The sequence below is a fragment of the Rhinopithecus bieti genome, unplaced genomic scaffold (genome assembly GCF_001698545.2).
Source record: "Rhinopithecus bieti isolate Rb0 unplaced genomic scaffold, ASM169854v2 scaffold_6708, whole genome shotgun sequence".
Lineage (NCBI taxonomy): Eukaryota > Metazoa > Chordata > Mammalia > Primates > Cercopithecidae > Rhinopithecus > Rhinopithecus bieti.
In genome coordinates, this window is record NW_016806329.1 from 482,411 (window position 1) to 506,989 (window position 24,579).

Consider the following 24,579-nt stretch of genomic DNA (forward strand, 5'->3'; position numbering starts at 1 on the left):
TAGAATACAAAGCAGACAGAAAAATGTGAAAAGAGAGACTGGCCTAGCCTCACAACCTGCATCTTTCTCCCATGCGCGATGCTTCTGTCCTCGAACATCGGAATCCAAGTTCTTCATGTTTGGAACTCAGACTGGATCTCCTTGCTCCTCAGCCTGCGAATGGCCTATTGTGGGANAAAAAAAGAAAGATACAAAGTATCGATCCTGGGTGTGTCTGTGAGGGTGTTGCCAAACGAGATTAACATTTGAGTCAGTGGGCTGGGAAAGGAAAACGCACCCTTAATCTGGGTGGGCACAATCTAATAAGCTGCCAGCGTGGCTAGAATACAAAGCAGACAGAAAATGTGAAAAGAGAGACTGGCCTAGCCTCACAACCTGCATCTTTCTCCCATGCGCGATGCTTCTGTCCTCGAACATCGGAATCCAAGTTCTTCATGTTTGGAACTCAGACTGGATCTCCTTGCTCCTCAGCCTGCGAATGGCCTATTGTGGGACCTTGTGATCGTGTGAGTTAATACTTAAACTCATATATATATGTGTGTATATATATTTATATATACACCATTAGTTCTTTCCCTCTAGAAAACACTGACTAAAGTAGTACCCAAGAGGTAGTTTTTCAACCCTCAAAATGGATTTATTTTACAAACATAAAAAAGCATGTCAGAGAAGAATGTCATAAGATCACTTAGTCATAAAGGTGAAAAACTTTCAAACTGAAGCTATTGATTATTAATAGATAGGCATATATGTGATAAAACTAAAGATAAGCAAGCAAACTGCAAATTTCAGGATAGTAGGATAATCATTACTTTTTGGAGGAGGGAAGGCAATTTGATCGGGCAGGGATGCACTAGGAGCTGAAGCCATTGGTTTTGTTCTGTTTCTTAAGTTGGGTGACGCAGGCATTCATTTCATTATTATTTATACTATTTAGATATATTAAACTTACCTATGTGTGTCTCTGTGTCCAAATTTCCCCCCTTTTGTAAGGACACCGGTCACACTGTAGGGCCCATGCTAATAACCTCGTTTTAACTTAACTGCCTCTGTAAAGACCCTATCTCCAAATAAGGTCATATTCTGATCTGAGATACTAGGTGTTAGAATTTCAACCTAGCTTTCTTGGGAAGATACAATTCAACTCATAACAGATGGTGAGTTTATTTCCAATATCTTTAGCTTGAGATTTCTTTGAGACATTTAAGGAGGCAGTTTGATTTATGAATCTAGAATTTAGAGGAGAGGTGTAGAGCACTAGGGGTGTAAAGTTGACAGTAATGAGGGTTCAGGTGATCACTGAGACCATCAAACTACATGAGGTCATTTAAGAAGAGAGCACTGGGTAAGAAGAGGTGCCTGAGACCTGGACGCTTATGAGAGGGATGAGCCCACCACAGACACTGAGAAGGAGAAGTCAAGGAAGCAGGAGAATGCAGTGGGACACAAGCCAAGAAGGAGGCTCTTTCCAGAAGGAAGGAGCAGTCAGTTGTGTAATATGCAACTAAGGTCAATGAGATGAAGACTGAAAGCAGCTTCTGAATGACTTTAGGGGAGCTGTTGGGTGGGGGGATAAAGTCAGAAGCCAGGTGAGGGTAGGTGGAATAGTGAGTGGGAGACAAGGAAGTGGCTGAGAGCCTGTGGACTGCTCTTGAAAGGGCTGGCTATGGAAGGGGAAGAGGCACAGTGTGTGGGCTGGAGGTCCAGGTTGGGGGCTGGGGATTGGGGTGGTCGTATTTGGTTTGTGTCTAAGATGGGAGAGGTTAGATCGTGTTTAAATGCTGATAGAAACCATATAGGGGGGCGGGGGCGGTGGCTCACGCCTGTAATCCCAGCACTTTGGGAGGCCAAGGCGGGTGGATCGCCTGAGGTCAGGAGTTAGAGACCAGTCTGGCCAACATAGTGAAACCCCGTCTCTACTAAAAATACAAAAAATTAACTGGGCGTGGTGGCAGGCACCTGTAATCCCAGCTACTCGGGAGGCTGAGGCAGGAGAATCGCTTGAACATGGGAGGTGGAGGTTGCAGTGAGCAGAGATCGTGCCATTGCACTCCAGCCTGGGCAACAAGAGTGAAGTGAAACTCCATCTCAAAAAAAAAAAAAAAAAAAAAAAAAGAGAGAGAGAGAGAGAAAAGAAATGATATAGGGGATTGAAGATAAGAAAAAGGAGAACACATTGCTTATGGCTCTGAGAAAACAAAATAGACTTCAGAGTATGGGAAGAAGGAAGCTCTTCTATCTTAAAGGATGAAAAGAACAGAGTGTGGGTACAGATTTAGGTCATGTCTCCCAGGTAGCAGGAAGTTGAGAACATTCTTTTCTCACAACTCCTAGTTTCTTGATGTGTAGGAGACAGAGTGACCTGCTGAGAGTGAGTGGCAGGGTCAATGGCTAAAGGATCATGGAGAAGGTTTGAAATAGTCATTATAATGAGTGGAATCATAAGTGAATTAGGAAAGTTGAATATGGATTCCAGAAATATTGAAGGCCAAGTGGAGGATGATAAAAATAACTGCTTAGTGTAACAAGCCATGGTATCATGTGATTTTCTCCAGCACTATTAAGTAAACCTGATAGGCTGTCATAAAAAGCAGCCCCCAAGTCTTAGTGGCTTAATACAATACATTTTATTTCTTCCTCAAATCTCAGTCTAATGTGAGTGTATGTGGAGTAGGGCAGGGATGCTCTGTTCCTGATAGCCATTCAGGGGCCCAGGCTTCTTCCATCCAGGGGCTGTGCCCTCTTCTGGAGCGGCAGAGTCTCCCCTAGATCCAGCCAGATGATGGAGAAGGAGAAATCATGTAGAGGGTCTTGAGAAGTTTTAGGGACCAACTCTGGAAATAGCCTAGATCATTTCTGTCCATATACTATTGGCCAGAATTCAGTGACTTTCTGCTCTCCGTCTCTGCCTGGCTCCAACAAGGGCAACTCAGAAATGGAGCCTACTGGGGTGCCAAAAAAGAGAATGCAAATATTGGTAAGCAATTAGCTGTGTCTACCATGGATGGGTACTATTATATTGGAGGAACCTGTGGCTTGGAGAGGCTGTAGTTTGCCTAAAGACTTATAGCTGGCAAGCAGCTGTGCTGGCATTTGAATCTAGGTCTTTGACTCCAGCACCTGAGCACTTACCTACTACGAATGTAAGTAGATATGAACATATCAACTTGTGTTAGCAGAATAAAAGACACAAATGGCATTGTATGGGGTGCTTACAATTAATCAGAAGGGCTGAGAACTGGCCAGGCATGGTGGTGCATGCCTTTAATCCCAGCATTTTGGGAGGCCAAGGCAGGGGGATGGCCTGAGCTCAGGAGTTTGAGACTAGCCTGGGCAACATGGTAAAAAAAAAAAAAAAAATTACAAAAATTAGCTGGGCATGGTGGTGTGCACCTGTATTCCCAGCTACTCGGGAGGCTGAGGTGGGAGGATCACTTGAGCCCAGGAGTCCGAGGCTGCAGTGAGCCACACTCCAGCCTAGGCAATAGAGCAAGACTCTATCTCACAAAAAAAAAAAAAAAGAAAAGAAAAGAAAAATGACTAAGAACCAAGATCAGGCATACAGTGCCCCAGTGGGTAGGATGAGTGACCTTTAAAAGAGGACCCAGAAAGGGAGAGCTGCCTCACCCCTACTGCCATCTGAGGAAACGACCAGAAGCCACCATCTATGAACTGGGAAGTAGGCTCTCACCAGACACTGAATCTGCCTTAATCTTGGGTTTCTCAGCTTCCAGAACTCTGAGAAATAAATTACTGTTGTTTATTGAAAAGAAAAAAGGGGCAGCATAGTGCACTGGATACAGCGAGGACTCCAGAGCTAGGCTGGCTGGGTTTGAATCCCAGTTTAATTGCTCATTAGTTGTGTGTGTTTGGGAAAGTTACCTCTTTGAGCCTCAGTTTTTCTTATCTGTAAAATGGGTTAATAATACTTATCATATAAGTATGCAATTATTGTATTAGGATTGTATGAGGATTAAGTGATTTAGCATAGGAATACCTGCTGTGATTATTACCAGATGACTGTTGAGACAGGCATATAAGCATGGGTAGGATTCTGTGGCAGGGGACGTATAGGAGTGGAGGAAGCAGTATTTTAAAAGGATAGGAAGGGGAAAGTGAGGGGTGCCTAGAAAATAACTGATTTTCCAGTTTGGCCGAGGTAGTGGGATGCCCAGCTAAGGAATGTATACTTAATTCCAAAAAGAATATGGAACTTCGGAAGGTTTTGAGCAGGTATATGGTAAGACTAGGGTTTTATTTTGGGAACTACAACTGGCAGCCATATAGTGTGAATCGTAGTGGGAAAGACTGACTCTATATTCACTGAGTAACCTTCTGGATGGAAATTTTTTCTTAAGTAAGCTCTTATACTGGCAAGCAAATGTGTTAAGCAGCTGACAAAATATTCTAGTTTATTTTGCAGTCATATTTCCCAGGATAAATAATATAATCTCATGGTTTATAAATCAATCTATCCACCCATCCATCCCTTGACTGAGTTGCTTATTACCTTAAAAAGCACCTCCTTCTACCTGGATGTAAGACTTAAACATATGCAAATATAGAAGTTAAATGAAAATAAAAAATGATATGGAAGAAATGAAAAGGTAATTATCTAGGATAAAGATCTAGAATAAAATGATAAATCCAACTGATCATCATTAGCTCTGGCATCCTAAAAGTCCAGGCATGAAGGAAATCTGAACTGCGCAGTTCTTATTGACAAATAAAAGAAAATGAATTTTTTAAAAGATAACACCAGTTTTTTTCTTTCTGGAGTCAAATAGAAAATTAGCATATACTTTCTAGTGATGTTCAGTTTTTTAGACAATGAAAAATCAATCTTCATATAGTCATTTCTTTTTTTCTTTATTTTTAAAAGTTTTTTGAGATAGGGTCTCACTCTGTTGCCCAGATTGGATTGCAGAAGCATGATCATGGCTCACTGCAGCCTTGATTTCCTAGGCTCAATTGATCCCCTCATCTCAGCCTCCCAAGGAGCTGGGATTACAGACACATGCCACCATGCTCTGCTAAATTTTGTATTTTGTATTTTCTTTTCTTTTTTGGTAGAGACAGGTTTTTGCCATGTTCCCCAGGCTGGTCTTGAACTACTGGGTTTAAGTAATCCTCCCGACTCGGCCTCCCAAAGTGTTGGGATTATAGGCATGAGCCACCATGCCAAGCCTATATAGTCATTTCTAATGACTAGCTGTCATGAGCCATCCCTCAGAGCCTGATAATTTCTCTGAATTGGTAAAGAAGATTTTCTGAATGTACAAAACCAAAGGCTTGTAAAGAATAACCATGGATGGCCGGGTGTGGTGGATCAGGCCTGTAATCCCAGCACTTTGGGAGGCTAAGGCAGGCAGATCATTTGAGGCCAGTAGTTCAAGACCAGCCTGGCCAACATGGTGTAACCCTGTCTCTACTAGAAATACAAAACAATTAGCTGGGCATGGTGGCACACGCATGTAATCCCAGCTACTTGGGAGGCTGAGGGAGGAGAATCGCTTGAATCTGGGAGGTGCAGGTTGCAGTAGCCGAGATCGCGCCACTGCCCTCTAGCCTGGGTAACAGAGTAAGATTCTGTCCCCCCCACCAAAAAAAGAGAATAACCATGGGTGTTTTGTCACATACACGTAGATCAAAGGCATAGTAGCAATGAGAAGGCTATGTTTTGTTTGTCACAGAGGATGAAGTCCAGGAGGTATTCTTACCACAGAAATAGTCCAGCTAACTTTTTATTAGAAAAGTAGGTGATTTCAACCTACTTTTAAATATGACATATTTTAACATACAGAAAAGTACAGAAAGTAATAATGAACATCCATGTTTCCACTATCAATAATTCATATTCTCATATTTTCATATTTGAATGTGTTTTTTTTTTTCAAGAAAAGCTTGAGAGAGAGAGAGAGACAGGAAGCCTCTTTTTCAGTTCACCTGATTCCAGCTGTCTCCTTTTTCACTAAAAGTCTTTCTTGTTTTACTACAGAGGTATGCATACTTAAGCAATAGATGATATTAATTTGTATGAATTAGAACTTCACATAAATGGTGTCAAACTATAGGAATTATTCTGTAACATTTTCATCCACTACTACGTATTTGAGATTTAATCATCAATATCTACATATAGATGTAGTTCATTCACTATTTTATTATGAAAAAATATATTTCTGTTGTCCTATTAATGCACATATGAGTTGCTTCCAATTTTTCATTACTACAAATAATGCTGCACTATTATTATGTATAAGGAGCATCCTTATACGTATCTCCTTGAGCACCCATGCAAGAGATTCTCTCAGGAATATATTCAGAAATGAAATTGCTGAATTTTGAGGTATGAATATTTAAAATTCTATCAGACATTATCTAACTGCTCTCTGAACTTGTTGAACTAATGTATACTACCACCAGCAGAATATCAGAGAACTTGTTTTATTCTAGCTCCTGTTTTAAAGTAAAAGCCTTCTTTTGTTTAAAAAAAAAAAAAGCTGCCATACTTTTTTTTTTTTTTTTAATAAAAATGATGATGTGAATGATAGCTCAATGTTCCAATTTCCAGGACATTGATGAAGAATTTTGTCTTTTCAAACATTTATTGAGCATCAGGTATGCTCTTCTGGAAACGCATGAACAAATCCTTTACCCGTTTTTTTACATCCGGTTATTTGATTTTTCCCGATATGTCTGAATGCATACCATGGTCTTCTTATCATCTATTTTGGAGTACGTTAGTTTTCAATATGTACTCCTGTCTGGGGGGGGGTGACTTAAAAAAATATGTGGTGTCTTCCCCCTATGGAAGTTTTGAAATGTACCAACCTGAATCTGATATAAGATTAAACTCACCAAAAATGATGGCCGATTTTACACTTTCGTTATTAAGATAACACAATCCTACTTTTGTATTTCATTATTGTTTTAGAAATAGCTAAAGTTTGGAAATCCATTAGGATGGTGACAAAGAGAAACGAGCCAGGCGCCAGAATATCTCACCACAGCAGCCTGGGGAAGGCACCTACTGCGGCTAACGCCATGAAGATCTCAAGTTCTTTGTACCCGCAAGAAAAGAAATGTCCAAAAAATGTACACTCAGCAAGAAGAAGACCTGGAAACTGTCTTCAAATTATTCATCTCTAGAGAACATCAAAAAAAAAAAAAAAAAAAATGTCTCTTTGAAGGCATATGCACTAGATAAGGAGGACATAAATTTCATGATTTTTCAGTGAGCCGTATTTCTTTTTCTCAATAACAGTATGTACCACAGGGCCATGGTGTGTTATGTCCTCTCCTGACAGTGCCCCCCTCTGTTTAACTTCCCTGACTAATATCCTGAATCCACCACCTCTAAAAAACTTTTATCTTTTCCCAGTAACAGCCAGTTATGTTTGATGGGAAAAAAAAAATGGTTCCAATTAATAAAAATTACAACTCCCAGGAATAGAATTAGAAAAGAAATGGTCCAGATGAGCTCTATCTGAGGAGCATAAAATATTTTAATTATGGTAAAGAAATGGCTGTGATCTGGATGAGAATAGTCATTATTGAAAAGATGGACAATTTCCAAATTAATAAAATGCCTAAATAATGGCCAATAAGAATTCTTAAAGCTCTTGCAAAATAATTCAAAAATTTATCTGAAGAATAAACTGAATAGTCAGAAAAAGTCTAAAAACATGAGTAGCCAGGCGCAAGGCTCCCACCAATGTAATCTCAAATGTTTGGGGGCCAAGGTGGAAGATGCTTGAACCCACGGACGTTCAATACTGGCCTGGCAACATAGGCAACGACCCCATGCTCTACAAAAGGTAATAAAGGTACAACTAAAATAACAACTAAGAGTGAATAACATGGAGAACACTCGTGCGGCTAGGAATTTGGGGAAGTCGCAGAACATTGGACAAAACAGAAAGTCCGCACAAACAGAGCATACAAGGAGAGGAGATGAGAATATGACTTTAAAAATCGTTCAAAGGGATGGACAATTTAATGTATGTTGTGAATAATTTCTAACCAATGTGAAGTTAGATCGACTTACTTTACATAGATATGCCAGATAGATTTATATAGATTAAGAATTAATTTAAAAAGAAATCTAAAGCCCGGCGTCGTGGTTCACGCCTGTAAGCCCACCGCTTCGGGAGGCGAGGGCAGCGGATCACAAGGTCAGGAGATCGAGACCTCACTGGCCACATGGTGAAACCCTGTCTCTACTAAAAATACAAAGACAAAAATTAGCTGGGCATGGTGGCGGCGCCTGTAGTCCAAGCTACGTCGGGAGGCTGAGGCAGGGAGGAATGGCATTGAACCTGGGAGGTGGAGCTTGCAGTGAGCTGAGAGGGCGCCACTGCACTCCGGCCTGGGGTGACAGGCAGGACTCTGCTCAAAAAAAAAAAAGAAAAATCGTAAAATCATCAAAAGAATTTGGATTTTGAATATTTATATATCCTTAAGAGGCAGATGGCCTTCCTAAGAAAACCAGAAATATAATAGAAAAAAAGCTAATAGAAAATAATCACAAAGGTCTCTTTTTGGTCATGATGATGATGATGGTGATGATGAGAAATACAGTTAAAGAAAATTACAACCTTATCTTTACCTTTAATATGCATATGTCTTATGTCTAAAAGGATACATACTGAACAGCTGAAAAAACTGTCATGTAGAGAGAGGAAGGAAAAACATTCACTTCTTACTTTGCACATTTTTAAAAAAGAAGAAAATATGGTGAGATTATTGGCAAGTTTTACCCTTTTCCTCCTGTATTTTCCAGGTTTTAATTTTTTGAATAATAAACACGTGCTACTTTGTTTATCAGGCAAAACTGCATGCTTTCAAAATACCTTTAAGGCCTTACAGTAAGCTAAAGGCTAATGTAACTGTAAGAAAGAAACACTCTGAAAATTAATTTTAAAAGACAATCATCCCAAATGAAAATAAGCAAAGGACGTGACTATGAAAAAGCAGTTCATAAAAGAAGTAAAAATGGCCTATGGGCATAATAAAATCTATTTCACAAGTAATCAAAGCAATACAAATTAAAATAATCATGAGATATCACAGTGGTCTGTGAAATTGGCGAAGATTAAAGAGAAAGAGAAATAATATTCAGAACTGGTAGGGGTTTGAGGAAACTGCTTGCAAGTAGCACTACTGGGAATACAAATTGCTACAATAGGGCAGTTTGACAAATATATTAAATCTTAAAATGTGCTATCTTTTGATGCAAAATTTTGTCTTGAACAATTTTTCCTAAAGAAATAATCAAACAAGAACACAAAGACTATCAAAGTGTTATTTGTAATTGTGAAAACTGGAAAATGACTAAATATTTATCAATAAGGGAGAGGTTAGCCTGGGTAAGGTGGTTTATGCCTGTAATTTCAGCACTTTGGGAAGTCAAGGTGGGAAGATCACTTGAGGTTAGGAGTTCGAGACCAGCCTGTGCAAGAAAGTGAGACCTCATCTCTGCAAAAATAAATAAATAAATTAGCCAAGCATGGTAGTGTGGGCCTGTTGTCCCAGCTGAGGCAGGAGGACCACTTAAGCCTAGGAGTTTGAGGCTGTAGCAAACTGTGATTGCACCACTGCACTCCAGCCTGGGTGATAGAGCAAGACTCTGTCTCTAAAAAACAAAAATAACATAAAATAAAAAATAGAGGAGAGTTTAAGTAAACAGTGACACTGCTATAGAAATAGACTACTATACAGTCTTTAAATAATTGTTTAGAATTATATTTATGCAACTGGAAATATGTCCACAGAAGAGTGGGAAATACTGGTTATAAAACAGAATTTATAACAATCACATTTTAAAAGTATGTGTGTGCACGTGTGTGCGTGTGTGTGTGTGTATACAAAAGTAGAGAAAAAACTCTGGAAAGTAGTGTCTTCCTCCTGCCCCATTCAATTTTTAAGGGAGCTTTTCTGGGTGGTATACAGGTGATCTTGGAGTGGGTTTTTTTTCTTTATAATTCCTTTATTTGATTAAAAAGTTTTTAGTAAGCATACATTAGTTTATACACAGAAAAAAAAATAGTGCTAAAAAAACCCCCACCATCTCATAAGCACATCACACCCTCTGGGGCGTCCCAGATTCTACCGTTTGCCATACATGCATTTAACTGTGAAGCATTATGGGTTCTATTCAGACAGAACTGTGATTGAATCCAAGACCCAACTCATGAGATGGATGACTTTGGTTAAGGCTTAATTTCTCTAAAGTTCAATTTACTTATCTGTGGTTTAGGGATGTGAAAACTATTTCAGAAGGTTATGAGAGGTGGCAATGAGGTGCTGAAAACATATGGACTGCCCCTAACTTCTGTGAGGCCCAGGGAAGTATATAAATGATAGTCCTCATCTCATATGTTAAATGGAATATACTATTACTCCTCATAGGTACACCTTCATATATTAAGTAATCTTCATAGCGACAAAATTGAAAATTTTGGATAAAGCTATGTTTTTATGTACTTGAAAGGTGGCAAAATATCAACAGCTACTGAATTAAATTATTATTGCCCATGTGTAGATGTTCTGATGATGAGTTGGTCATGTTCATATGACTAGAAAAATAAAAATACACATAATTAGTAATTAGACATTTATTGTCTAAAATTTATTTTTCATGTATTCACTTCATGCTAATTTCTGCAAGTGGTTACTACCTCATCTTGCTATAATGAAGAATTTTACCTCATTTATATTCTATTGAGAGTAAATATCTGAAGATTAAAATGTAATTTTATTCAAAGTATACATAATTTTCATGTGCTTTTAATTTTAAAAGCACATGAGTGGAAATATTAAAATTTTGAATTGTTTTATTTGTATCTTGTTATTTTATCCTAAGATATTTTAAAGTATATATTAAATTAAAAGGCAAATACAAATTATAATAAATGACTAACAATTTTTAAAAAATAATTTCAACTTTTATTTTAGATTTGGGGTACATGTGCAGGTTTGTTATGTGGGTATATTGTGTGATGTGGAGGTTTGAGGTAGTTCCATCACCCAGGAAGTGAGCATGGTACCCAGTAGTTTTTCAACCCTTGCTCTCCTCCTTGTCTCCCACTTCTAGTAGTTACCACTGTCTATTGCTGCCATCTTTATTCCATGAATACCCAATGTTTAGCTCTCATTTATAAGTGAGAGCATGTAATATTTGGTTTTCTGTTCCTGAGTTGATTTGCTTAAGATAATAGCCTCCAGCTGCATCAGTATTGCTGCAAAGGACATGATTTTGTTCTTCCTTATGGCTGAGTAGTATTTCATGGTATATATGTACCACATTTTCTTTATCCAATGCACCATTGATAGGCACCTGGGTTGATTCCACGTCTTTGCCATTGTGAGGAGTACTATGATGAACATACAACTGTATGTGTATTTTTGGTAGAATGATTTACTTTCTTTTGGATATATACCCAGTAATGGGATTACTGGGTTGAATGGTAGTTCTAAGTTCTTTGAGAAATCTCCAAACTGCTTTGCACAGTGACTGAACTAATTCACATTCTTACCAACAGTGTTCAAGTGTTTTTCTCCAAAGCCTCACCAGCATCTGGTGTTTTTTGGCTTTTTAATAATAGCCATTCTGACTGGTATGAGATGGTATCTCATGGTGGTTTTGATTTGCATTTCTCTGATGACTAGTGATGCTGAGCACTTTTTTATATGTTTGTTGGCTGCTTGTATGTCTTCTTTTGAGAAGTATCTGTTCATAAAATGACTAACATTTTTAAAAATAAAATTTATTTAAATGTGGCTAAATTTTGAATTTTTTAATACATGTAATCAAATCATATTAGATACTTTTATTAAAATGACATCATTGCCGGGCATGGTGGCTCACGCCTGTAATCCCAGCACTTTGGGAGGCTGAGGTGGGTGGATCACCTGAGGTCAGGAGTTTGAGACCAGCCTGGACAACATGGTGAAACCCTATCTCTACTAAAATACAAAATTAGCCGGGCATGGTGGTGGGCGCCTGTAATCCCAGCTACTAGGGAGGTGAGGCAGGAGAATCGCTTGAACCAGGGAGGCGGAGGTTGCAGTGAGCTGAGATCGCACCACTGCACTCCACCCTGGGTGGCAGAGCAAGACTCCGTCTCAAAAAAAAAAAAAAAAAAAAAAANGAAGTATCTGTTCATAAAATGACTAACATTTTTAAAAATAAAATTTATTTAAATGTGGCTAAATTTTGAATTTTTTAATACATGTAATCAAATCATATTAGATACTTTTATTAAAAATGACATCATTGCCGGGCATGGTGGCTCACGCCTGTAATCCCAGCACTTTGGGAGGCTGAGGTGGGTGGATCACCTGAGGTCAGGAGTTTGAGACCAGCCTGGCCAACATGGTGAAACCCTATCTCTACTAAAAATACAAAAATTAGCCGGGCATGGTGGTGGGCGCCTGTAATCCCAGCTACTAGGGAGGTGAGGCAGGAGAATCGCTTGAACCAGGGAGGCGGAGGTTGCAGTGAGCTGAGATCGCACCACTGCACTCCACCCTGGGTGGCAGAGCAAGACTCCGTCTCAAAAAAAAAAAAAAAAAAAAAAGACAACATTTGCAGTCCTAGTGCTTAATGTCTATCAAGCTGCCAGTATAGAGAATTTGTATCATACTTTGAGCAGATGTTCTAAAAACTTTTGGTTTCATGATTCCTTTAAACTACAAAAATTATTGAGAACTCCAAATAGCCTTTGTTTACATGGAATACTTTATCAATATTTACATCTTAGAATTAATACTGGGAAGTTCTTAAAACACAAGATTACATTAATATAGATACCATTAGCTCTCAGAGCAATAATGGCATAGCGTGTCTCACAGCCTCTAAACAACTCCACTGTATACCTATGAAAGCACGAGAAAGAAAAAGGCAAATAGTGTCCTAAGAAAACATAGTTTGATCTCACAGACCCTAAAAGGCTCTGGGGACTTGAGGAGTCCCTAGAACCACGAAGCTAGAACCACGTGCTACACATTTAAGAACAGTATAAATTAATACTGCAACATGACCTTTGTCCTCATGTGCCACTGTTGCAAATACTGTGCTAATCTGTGAATACTTTTGCATCCACCAAATGGAATCTGAAAAGAAGCAAGAAAATGGGCACTCACCACTACTACTAAATGATACTTCATTATGCAAGAATCTACCGCATTAGAGTTACCTAACAGATGGCTCTGACAAGTTAATTTGTCTTTTCTCTTACTTAAGTACTTCCTCCACTTTCCCTGGGGACCCTAAGTGGTGTTAGTTCCCAGAGCTGTGCCAGCTCTCATCATCACATTCCAAATGCTACTTTCTGTGTCTTCTCAGCCCCAGCCAGTAACTTTCCAGTATCTTCTAATTTGAAATTCAGTTATATTCCCCCTTCCTCAGTGTTTTCTACCTCCCCCTCTTTCTGGTGCCTATCCTAAACTCCTGGAGGCTTATGGAAAATCCCAGTGAAGCCACCACAGGAGGAAAATGGGTCCACTCTGGTCTCCTATCACAGCCCCCACCCCACCCCAGGTCACCTGGGCCAGCCTTGTTCTTGGTACGCACAGCCCATGGTGCTTGCTCCTAAAGATAGCCCATCTTCAGTTGAGTGTCAATTCTGCTCCCACTTAGCACCATGGAGCTGAGGATGCCTCCAAGACTGCAGCTGCAACTTTCTCCCATCACTGACATGGGTCTCGTAACCCAGGTCTTCTGCTGCTTGGAACTTCACTTTGACCCGGGCAATCCTGGAGCAGAACTGCTCCTCTCTTTCTCTCTCAGTTACCTGCAAAATGTTCTGGGGCACTTGGAAGCCATTGGAAACATGGGGGCAGCTATTGGCTCTCTGCTGGTTAGATCTTCCATGCCATTTTCCTGTTGGCCTTCCCCAAACAGACATCAAATCTCCAGATGAAGAACAGGACATGAGTTCTCTCTGCCTTGGATCTCTTCACGCTTCATGGGGCATCTGGTCACTCTTCCCCCAGGATGTATTTCAGGGTATAGAAGCATAGTACAGGGACTTCATGCTATACTTTATAATTTTCCTTGACTGAAAACTTTTTTCCCTGTGTGTGGTTCAAAGCTCTTTATTGGTCATGATGGCAGAGCAGATGAGGTACCTGCTCTGTATATTCACATACCCCTTGTAATCTCTCCAGTTTTATGCCGGAGCCCTTAGTGTTTTCCCTATAAAGCTAAGGTTGTTTTTTTCTTTGCATCTCTATTCTGTTTCTATCCAGTCTCCATTGGAGCAAACGTAAGCACCATGTCTCTGGGCCTGACAGGAGTGGTCAAGGGGATGAACATCGGCTACCACATTATGATCTGCTGCCTACACTTTACTCACTAGATTTTATGCTCTTTTTGTCTTTTTTTTTTTTTTTTTTTTTTTTTTGGTAAAGGTAATATGTTTTCAGCTGGTTATTGCTTATTCATGAACATAGATCCTTCGTGGTTTGCAATACAGTCATTAAGATCGTTGTACTGTTTGGCTCCCTTGCAGTCACAGGAATGAATTTCATGCTGAAATAGGACCATGAGCCCAAGTGCTGGTTGAGGCCCACTAGGCTGGGCCTTTTGGCTTGCCACTTAAAGAAGGCTTGCTATGGCAAGGGCTTTAAGCTACCTGCCTCGTCTCCCCACAATCCTTCCCTGCTTCCTTGTCCTAGTCACTTTGCAATTACTCCCTCCCGAGCTTGGCTACTTTCCCTAAGGCTTTTTCAAAGGGCCTCTTATGTGCACATCCTCCTAGCTTTTCACGCTGAGGATTACTTCAAAGGCTCAGCAGCCGTGGGAAGGGAAGAATGACAATAAAATAAATCCCAACTGCAGAAAGGTTTGCTTTGGCAACTGCTTGATTGTTCTGTAGGTGGGGAGGTGCCTGCTCCGACCTCTGCAGCTCACTGGTCCTCACAGCTCATTACAGATGTTTTCCTTTGGTCTGGTTTCTTACTGTCCCTTCTGAGGCTCTGAGCCCCTACTTCTAGAAGGCTTATGTAAATTTCCCCAGGCCTCAGCTGCTCCTTCTTCCATTGATCCCTTTATCTGTTGCCAAGAGTGATTCTCCTAATCTTGATCTGAGCCTCCATGTCTCCACTCAGGAGGGGAGAGGCTCAAACACTCAGAAGGTGGGGCACTCTGCTATTTGGCGCTGCAATTTATTTCAAGGCCACTGGGCAGGGCTAGAGTGAATGACTGAAATACTAGCCTATCAGAAAACTGGCCTATCAGCGAGCCTGCCCATCCAGAGTGCTCAGAAAACACTTGTGGGCCTCAGCCTAAATCCTGAAAGCCTACCTCCAGTATTGTTGCTTTGTGCAAGGGTTGCCAATTAAAAATAAAAAATAAAACATTATGTGAACGAAACCAATCACCAGCTGAATTCACCTGACTGATCCCCAGTTTAGGACCCTGGCAGACTTGCCTGAACTAGGAATTCTTGACCCTATTTAAATAATGAGGGCCTTCTCTTGTAGCGTTTGTTTGCTTTTGAAAAAGCCTGATCCGTAAAGTCCAGGAATCAGGCCCCACAGCTGCCAGGATAAATGTCTGCTTAGACATCCACGGGGATGTCTGTCCTTCAGCTGAACATGGAGGTCTGACTAAGTGAAATATTAAATCCTTCTCTTGATGAAATGGGGCCCAGAAAGCCTCCTCTTTCCTTGCAGATGAGGCAGGACCCTACTGACTGGATGGCTCTTTTGCTGCTGCTACTATCAAGTGAATCCAGTGGATAGGGAGGTGAAAAGGCAGGACACCCATTGGTCTTTTCAATTCTTTCCAGAGGTTCCATATTCTAAAAGGATTCCTTGGCTTGCCTCCCATGACTGCTGCCTTTCCCTTCCCCACTGACTCACCCACACCATGATATGTCAGTACAGCTGGACAAACACAGAGTGCCCAAGTTAAAGCAACAAAGACCTTTCCTGGGGCCTCAAGCATGTTGATGATGAGAGATTGTTTCCTAAAAGAAAACAGTTCCACAGAGCCTATGCCACCTGCTATCAGACACTTCCTGCCTGTGTGATATAATTCGAGGGTTGGGCTGGGCACGGTGACTCACGCCTATAATCCCAACACTTTGGGAGGCTGAGGCAGGAGAATCATTTCAGTCCAGGAGACCAGCCTAGGTAACAAAGCGAGACCCTGTCTCTACCAAAGAATAAAAAATAAAAAATTAGCCAGGCACAGTGGCAGGTGGCAGGAGGTTGAGGAGGGAGGATTGCGGGAGCCCAGGAGTTTGAGGTAGCTGTGAGCCATAATGGTGCCACTGCACTCCAGCCTGGGTGACAGAACAATACCCTGCCTTGCAAAAGAAACAAAATTTAAAAAATTGAGAGCAGTCTTTTATGATGCATTCTCTAAATTGCTCTGAATTGTTTAGGAGGTAAATTGTTTTAGTTTTGTGTTTTGTTTGCACTAAGCTAAGTACTAGGACAATAAGTGACCCATGTGAAGTTTCGACCACGCAAAATTAGATCAAGACATGGACCCATCTGGCAATTTCCAGGAGTCCTGATCGTGTGTGTGCAGGCATGCATGCAAGCACACTAAGAACCCATTGGAAATATAATGAGAGGTGAAAATTACACTCACCAAATTTGTCTCAGGGAAAGTACTGCCTGTGGTTCAAAGGAATAAAGCTCTTATATAGCCACTTGGATTGAGAATTAGAACCTCTAAGAGGCACCCTTGAATAAAAATAGTTGGTCAACTAACTATGGTCTAAGGAAGATGAGTGCAATTAACACTAAGCTTCTGTTTCCCTTAGTGAGGCGCGGCTAAGGCAGGATTGCTGGGTCAACAGAGGAGATGCTGAGTCCTGGCATTCATGTCCTGCTCCACCCATCTGCCAGAGCATTTGTCATCTCCTGCAAACATCAAGCTGAAAATCCTAGAATATTTTTAAAATATTAATTTGAAACAGTGTCAAAATGTTAGCTTGCCAAGGAGCTCGCACATGTTGGCTGAGACCCTGGACTTCGGGAGTCTGACATCTTGGAGATTTGACTGATTCATATCATGGAGGCAGCATGCTCATCTGGAGAGTTTTTAAAACTGGGTGATTTGAGTGTGTCCTGGTTCCAGAGCGCCCTCTTGGGGAGTGGATAGGAGATTGGAAGATCTCAGAGAATATATACTTTAGGGATAAAAGAGGAAACAGGACATATGTGCAGTTACTCAGTCAATTTTTACAGGTCATTGCATCTAATGGTACTAAAACCCTAGTTCTATCACCGCTGGTGTAAAAGTAGGTAGCTGGGCAGACATGAGCAGGGTAGGAGAGGTCGCCACAAGGAATGGCAGGTGACCATCAGGTGATGCTCAAGTGGTTGTTAACTGTCACTCTAAAATAATAATTGGACACAGCCGGCACCAGAGAAAGGCAGGCTCCCAATAGATAGAAAACATCTGAAATGGGTGATCAGTGGCTTCCTGATAAGATCTCAGGAACTGGGTAAGTGGACTCAAGCATGTGCCCTAAAAGGCAAAATGGTGGTGCTTAACTGGTATATGACCTTCTTCTAAGAACATTCGGCTGGTGTATTAGTCCGTTGTCATGCTGCTATGAAGAAATACCCAAGACTGGGTAATTTATAAACAAAAGGGATTTAATTGACTCACAGTTCCACATTCCTGGGGAGGCCTCAGGAAACTTACAATCATGCTAGAAGGGAAAGGAAACACATCCTTCTTCCCAGGTTAGCAGGAGAGAGAACTGCTGGCAGGGGAAAGCCAAATGCTTATAAAATCATTGGATCTCATGAGAACTCACTATCATGAGAACAGGATGGGGGTAACCACCTCCATGATTCAAGTACCTCCCACTGGGCCCCTCCCATGACACATGGGGATTATGGGAACTATAATTCAAGATGAGATTTGGGTGGGGACACAGCCAAGCCATATGAACTGGTAAGGAAAACACACCTCAAATGAACATGCACAAAACTTCGGTAAGCACATGGCACATGTAGCCCCTGCTAAGTCCTGGCAGGCCACCACATGCAGACAGCCTGCCCCAGGGAAAAAATCAAGGGAGGAGACACACAAACCCTGGAACCATGCCAATGTATAAAACCCCAAGTGAAGGGCTGAAAGCGCACTTGGATCTTTCAAGTTGCCTGCTTGGCCCTCTTCCAAGTATACTTTACTTCCTTCGGTTCCTGCTCTAAAACTTGCCTTGGTCTCTCACTCCACCTTATACCCCTCCAGTGAATTCTTTCCTCTGAAGAGGCAAGAATCGAGTTGCTGCAAACCCATACGGAGTCACTGCTGCTAACACTGGCATCATCTCATTCTCACCAAGACCCACCTGAGATGAGTTGACTCCACATAAAGCATCTCTGGGCCCCACACCTGAAGCTCCCATCAGTAGGAATTAGAAAGGCAGGTGACCGTACTATAGGTGAATGGACAAGGTGGAGGAGAAAGGGCCTGGGGAATGAAACTATTTTTCAGAGATTCTGGAGAGGCATCTGGGCCATGGGTAAGGCCATCTGCAGAGAGGCTGAATATGATGGACCTGCTCTGTACCCAGAAGCTATGGTCTGAACATTTGTGTCCTCTCACCCATAATCTATTATTAAAACCTAATCACCAAAGCAAGAGTATCAAGAGGTGAGGGCTTTAGGAGGTGATTAGGTCATGAGGGCAGAGCCACATGAATGGGATTAATGCTCTTATAAGAGAGGCCAGAGGGACCTTATTCTGCCCCTTCTGCCACGTGAAGACACAGCTGGAACGCGTCATCTATAAGGAAGGGGCCCTCACAGGACACCGAATCTGCTGGAGCCTTGGTCTCAGAATTTCCAGCCTTCAGAACTGTGAGCAATAAGTTTCTACTGTTTATAAATGACTAGTCTAAGGTATTTTTGTTAGAGGAGCCCTAATGGAAGAAGATAGAGCTATTTGGTTGAAGTCTCTTGACCTAGAATATAGCCATAAAAGAGCCGCAAAAACCTCTTTAGGTCAAATTCATGAATTCTACCCCATGTGGTTTGCCATCCCAAGCACCTAGCTCTGCCCTGTAAGTCATTATTTATGTGCCCATCTTCTCTATTAGCACGGGTTCTCATTTTTCCCTGTCTTTCAGGAAAGGATAAGCTTCTTCCTTAAGTCTCGGGCTCAGAGTACAGCTCCATGCACAGTGAGGGCTCAGGGAATGCTAGAAGCCTATTATTTACAACAAACATGGTCTTGCAACTTCTCTACAGCTTATTCCACATCCCTTCCACAGTGGAAGACCCTTTTGGGCTTTACTCGAAGTTTTCACTAAAATGAAAAGCAAATGTGGTTTATTACAGTTGGTCTTTGTTAAGACAAAATGAAGTATCTTTTATCATAATTAAAATGGAAAATTTGGAGTCAGCCTTAGACACTTTTAAAATAAGGGACTGTGCATGTCTGTCTGTGTGTGTGTGTGGGGGGGGCTTGGTCCTCACTTAATGTCTCTAGTTGCTCATATGTTCTTGAACTCCAAATAAATATAAGGGCAATTATTTGATTTGGTCTGCATACGGAGTTGGGATTGTTCAATCTGGAGACATGAAGTCTAAGGGGCAATAGCCTGAGGAAAGTCATTGTTAAATAATAACTTTAAAAAGAAAACTGCCGGGTGCGGTGGCTCACGCCTGTAATCCCAGCACTTTGGGAGGCTGAGGTGGGCGAATCACGAGGTCAGGAGATCAAGACCATCCTGGCTAATACGGTGAAACCCCATCTCTACTAAAAATACAAAAAATTAGCCGGGGGTGGTGGCAGGTGCCTGTAGTCCCAGCTACTCGGGAGGCTGAGGCAGGAGAATGGTGTGAACCCGGGAGGCGGAGCTTGCAGTGAGCTGAGATCGCGCCACTGCACTCCAGCCGAGGCAACAGAGCGAGACTATGTCTCAAAAAAATAAATAAATAAATAAAAGAAAAGCAAAAACAGGCTGGGCACAGTGGCTCACACCTGTAATCCCAGCACTTTGGGAAGCCGAGGCGGGTAGATCATTTGAGGTCAGGAGTTTGAGACCAGGTTGGTCAACGTGGCGAAGCCCCATCTCTACTAAAAATACAAAAAAAATTAGCCAGGCGTAGTGGTACAGACCTGTAATCCCAGCTACTAGGGAGGCTGAGGCACAATAATTGCTTGAACCTGGGAGGTGGAGGTTGCAGTGAGCCAATATCATGCTACTGCACTCCAGCCTGGGCAACAGAGAGAGACTTTTCTTTTTTTTTTTAAAGAGAGAAAAGAAAACAGCTTAGATTGCCGCACGAGAGATTTTTATATTAAAGAAAATCATTTAATGTTGGAATAGGTTACATCAAGAAGACATAGAATTTTCTCTAAGGGTCGCTAAAATAAATCTTGTAAGTTACTAGATAGTTTAGCACTGGTTCTAACTGAAGGAAAGAGGGACATCGTCCCCCACATTTTTAGCTGAAGAAAAGAATCCTGATCCTCTAGCTTTAATTTAGTTTTTGATCTTCTATGCATTTGTAACAAAGGGAAAACTGACTCTACTAGAAAAATCCTGCTTAATGATACGTTTTCATGAGAAAATACAGTGTGGACTAGTACAAAAAAAGAATTTTAGGCTGGGCGAGGTGGCTCACACATGTAATCCCAGCACTTTGGGAGACTGAGGCAGGCAGATCACCTAAGGTCGGGAGTTTGAGAAGAGCCTGGGCAACATGATGAAACCTCATCTCTACTAAAAATACAAAAGAATTAGCGGTGTGTGATGGCACAGGTCTGTAATCCCAGCTACTCGGGAGCCTGAGGCACAAGAATCACTTGAACCCGGGAGGTGGAGGTTGCAGTGAGCAGAGATCGCGCTAGACTGCACTCTAGCCTGGATGACAGAGCGAGACTCCATCAAATAAATAAATAAATAAATAAATAAATAAATAAATAAATGCATGTGTAATTTATGTATTACATTGAGATCAAATTTTTAAAAACTTGTGGAAAAGAATATACCGCAGCATCCTTTAAACACTTGAAAATAATAATCCACAATAATCTTTTAGGGTTTTCTTTTGTTGAGACGGAGTCTCACTCTGTGGTCAGGCTGGAGTGCAGAGATGCGATCTCGGCTCACTGCAACCTCTTCCTCCCAAGTTCAAGTGATTCTCTTGCCTCAGCCTCCCGAGTAGCTGAGACTACAGGTGCCCACCACCACTCCAGGCTAATTTTTTGTGTTTTTAGTAGAGATAGGGTTTCACTGTGTTAGCCAGGATGGTCTCGATCTCCTGACCTCGTGATCCGCCCACCTCAGCCTCTTAACGTGCTGGGATTACAGGCACAAACCACCACAACCAGCCACAAGTTTTATCCATTTATTTCTAGTTCATAGTTTATTTGTTTTTTTGTTGTTTGTTTTGAGACGGAGTCTCGCTCTGTTGCCCAGGCTGGAGTGTGGTGGCCGGATCTCAGCTCACTGCAAGCTCCGCCACCCGGGTTTACGCCATTCTCCTGCCTCAGCCTCCCAAGTAGCTGGGACTACAGGCGCCGGCCACCTCGCCCGGCTAGTTTTTTGTATTTTTTAGTAGAGAGGAGGTTTCACCGTGTTAGCCAGGATGGTCTCAATCTCCTGACCTCGTGATCCGCCTGTCTCGGCCTCCCGAAGTGCTGGGATTACAGGCTTGAGCCACCGCGCCCAGCCTCTAGTTCATAGTTTAAAAAGTTACAACTGCTGTTGATTAAACATACATACACATAAAAATACAAGATAAACAAAACACTAGGGAAAATCTTTGCAATATATGTGAAAATGCCTATTAAAATATATAAATGGTCTTTCAAATTTTACTTTTTTATTTATTTTTTACTAGGCAAAGAACTTTATTAACCTTTGTTTCAAACTTTATTTCCCAGCTTCTTGAGCTTAACTAGCTAAAAGAATGATTATGTATAAGCAAAACTGAAAAGAGATACAGTGTCCAAGGGTCTTGGGCTTAAAATATTAGAGATCTACATTTTATCAGATCCATGAACAAAATTTCTTAAAAAGAAGTCATAATAGAAAATAGCAGCTTCCAGTAACTTCAAGTTTTATCTTCTTCAGAAGTCGACTCAGTTCAGCTTGCCTCATTCTTGGAAGCCTCATCAAAATTCTCCACAATTCTGGAACTCCATCATCATCATCCTCGCCAGTAGCAAGTGGTGCTTTTCCATCCACAGGTTGTTTGGGCAGAACTTCAGCCAGTCTCCTTAAACTAGTCAGACTGTCTGCACCAAGCTGGCTTAAGAGGCTGGGTAGCATTTCTGTCACCTGCTTTGCCTCAGCATGGCCTGTAATGGTGAAAGTGTCTGCTGCCATGCCTGAAATTTAGGGTTGTTAAAGTGGATTACTGTTCCTTGCTTTGTAAGCACATTCACCTTTTCAATACCAGAGATATTGTTTACCTGTAACTTCTTTAAGAAGAATTGAAGTGTTTTGTTTTGTCTTTTTTTTTTTTTTTTTTTTTTTATCATCGGCTGTGGCTGTTCTGTGAACCACCTTCTTTCTGCTTTCTGTGAGCAGTTCCTTTCCCACCAGTGCACACTTGTGCTTGCAGTTTGAGGTTTTCCTGGTTCATGATCATTTCTTTTATCTTGTTGGAGCAGATAAGGGGCTGCTAGGGGGACTAGGGTTGGTGCTCAGGTATCTTGGGTGGACCAGCTGAGATTAGGCACACACACTCGGGGATGCGAGATGGCAGCTAGAGGGAGGATCTTTCAGATTTATAAGGAAAGAAGGAACTTACCAACCAGAAAATGGACAAAAGGCATAAATGGACAGTTCTCAGAGAAAGAATGTCAAAGGATGAATAAAAATATGAAAAAATGTTCAGCCTCACTATTTATAAAAATTTGTTCCTTTACAAAGGCATAATTGACAAATACAAATTATATATGGTGTGATATTTTGATATATGTGTACATTGTGAAATGATTAAGTCAAGCTAATTAACATACCTATCACCTCTTATACCTTTTTTGTGGTGAGAACATTTAAGATCTACTCTCAGCAATTTTCAAGTATGTAATACATTATTATCATCATCATCATGCTATACAATAGATCTCCAAAACTTATTCATCCTGTCTAACCAAAACTATGTACCCTTTAGCCAACATCCTTCTCACTCTTTTACCTGACCTCCAGCCCTTGGAAACTATTGTTCTACTCTCTGCTTTTATAACTTTGTTTTTTGAATGAGATCGTGTTCTTTGTGGGAACATGCATGGAGCTGGAGGCCATTAGCCTTAGCAAACTAACACAGGAACAGAAAACCAAATGCTGCGTGTTCTCCTCAGTAGGAGCTAAATGATGAGAACTCATAAACACAAAGAAGGAAACAACAGACACTGGGGCCTACTTGAGGGCGGAGGGTGGGAGGAGGGAGAGGAGCAGAAAAAATGACTATTGGATACGAGCCTTAGTAACTGGATGATGAAATAATCTGTACAACAAACTCCCATCACACGAGTTTACCTGTATAACAAACCTGCACATGTGGCCCCAACCTAAGATAAAATTAAAAAAAAAAAAAAGCACACTGCAATTCAACACTCACTTCTCAAAAGAAAAAAAAAAGCCACGGTCTAAGGGAAGCTCAGACTTTCAGACTCTGTTCCTGGTTGTAATCAAATTATCTTTGTCTATAAACAAAACACCTTCTCCAAGGGAAGCTATAGATAGATCATATCATCACCAGTATGTCTCCAACTTTAATGATCAGTTGTTTCCATTCCTTAAAAAACTTGCTTTTTTTAAGGAGTGAGATTATGCAGTATTTGTCTTTCTGGCTTATTTCCTTTGTCACCTATTTATCACAATCAGATTTCCGAATCATATTCCATTGTATGTATATCATTTTCTTCAGTCATCTGTTGATGGACACTTAGGTTGTTTCCACTTCTTGGCTGTTGTGAATAGTGCTGCAATACACATGGGAGTGCAGAGATCTCTTTGATATACTGATTTCATTTCATTTGGGTATATACACAGAAGAGAAATTGATGGATCACATGGTAGTTCTATTTTTAATTATTTTATTATACTTTAAGTTCTGGAATACATGTGCAGAACGTGCAGGTTTGTTACATAGTATACACGTACCATGGTGGTTTACAACACCCATTAACCCATCATCTACATTAGGTATTTCTCCTAATGCTATCCCTCTCCTAAGCCCCCACCCCCTGACAGGTCCTGTGTGTGATGTTCCCTTCCCTGTGTCCATGTGTTCTCATTTTTCAGCTCCCACTTATGAGTGAGAGCATGTGTATGGTTTTCTGTTCCTTTGTGAGTTTGCTGAGAATGATGGTTTCCAGCTTCATCCATGTGCCTGCAAAGGACATGAACTCATCCTTTTTTATGGCTGTGTAGTATTCCATGATATATATGTGCCACATTTTCTTTATCTTTTTAATTTTTAAAGAACGCTTCATACTGTTTTTCTATAATGGATGTACTAATTTGCATTTCTACCAGCAGTGTACAAGAGCTCCCTTTTCTCCACATCCTTTTTAACACTTGTTGTTAATAGCCATTCTAACAGATATGAGGCAATATCTTATTGTGCTTT

At 41.0% G+C, this 24,579-nt stretch overlaps 1 pseudogene; it reads right to left on the bottom strand.

The window, feature by feature from the left end:
* Positions 1-22,083: 22,083 nt before the first annotated feature.
* Positions 22,084-22,593, bottom strand: LOC108531882 (transcription factor BTF3-like; annotated as a pseudogene).
* Between the last annotated feature and the right edge of the window lie 1,986 nt (positions 22,594-24,579).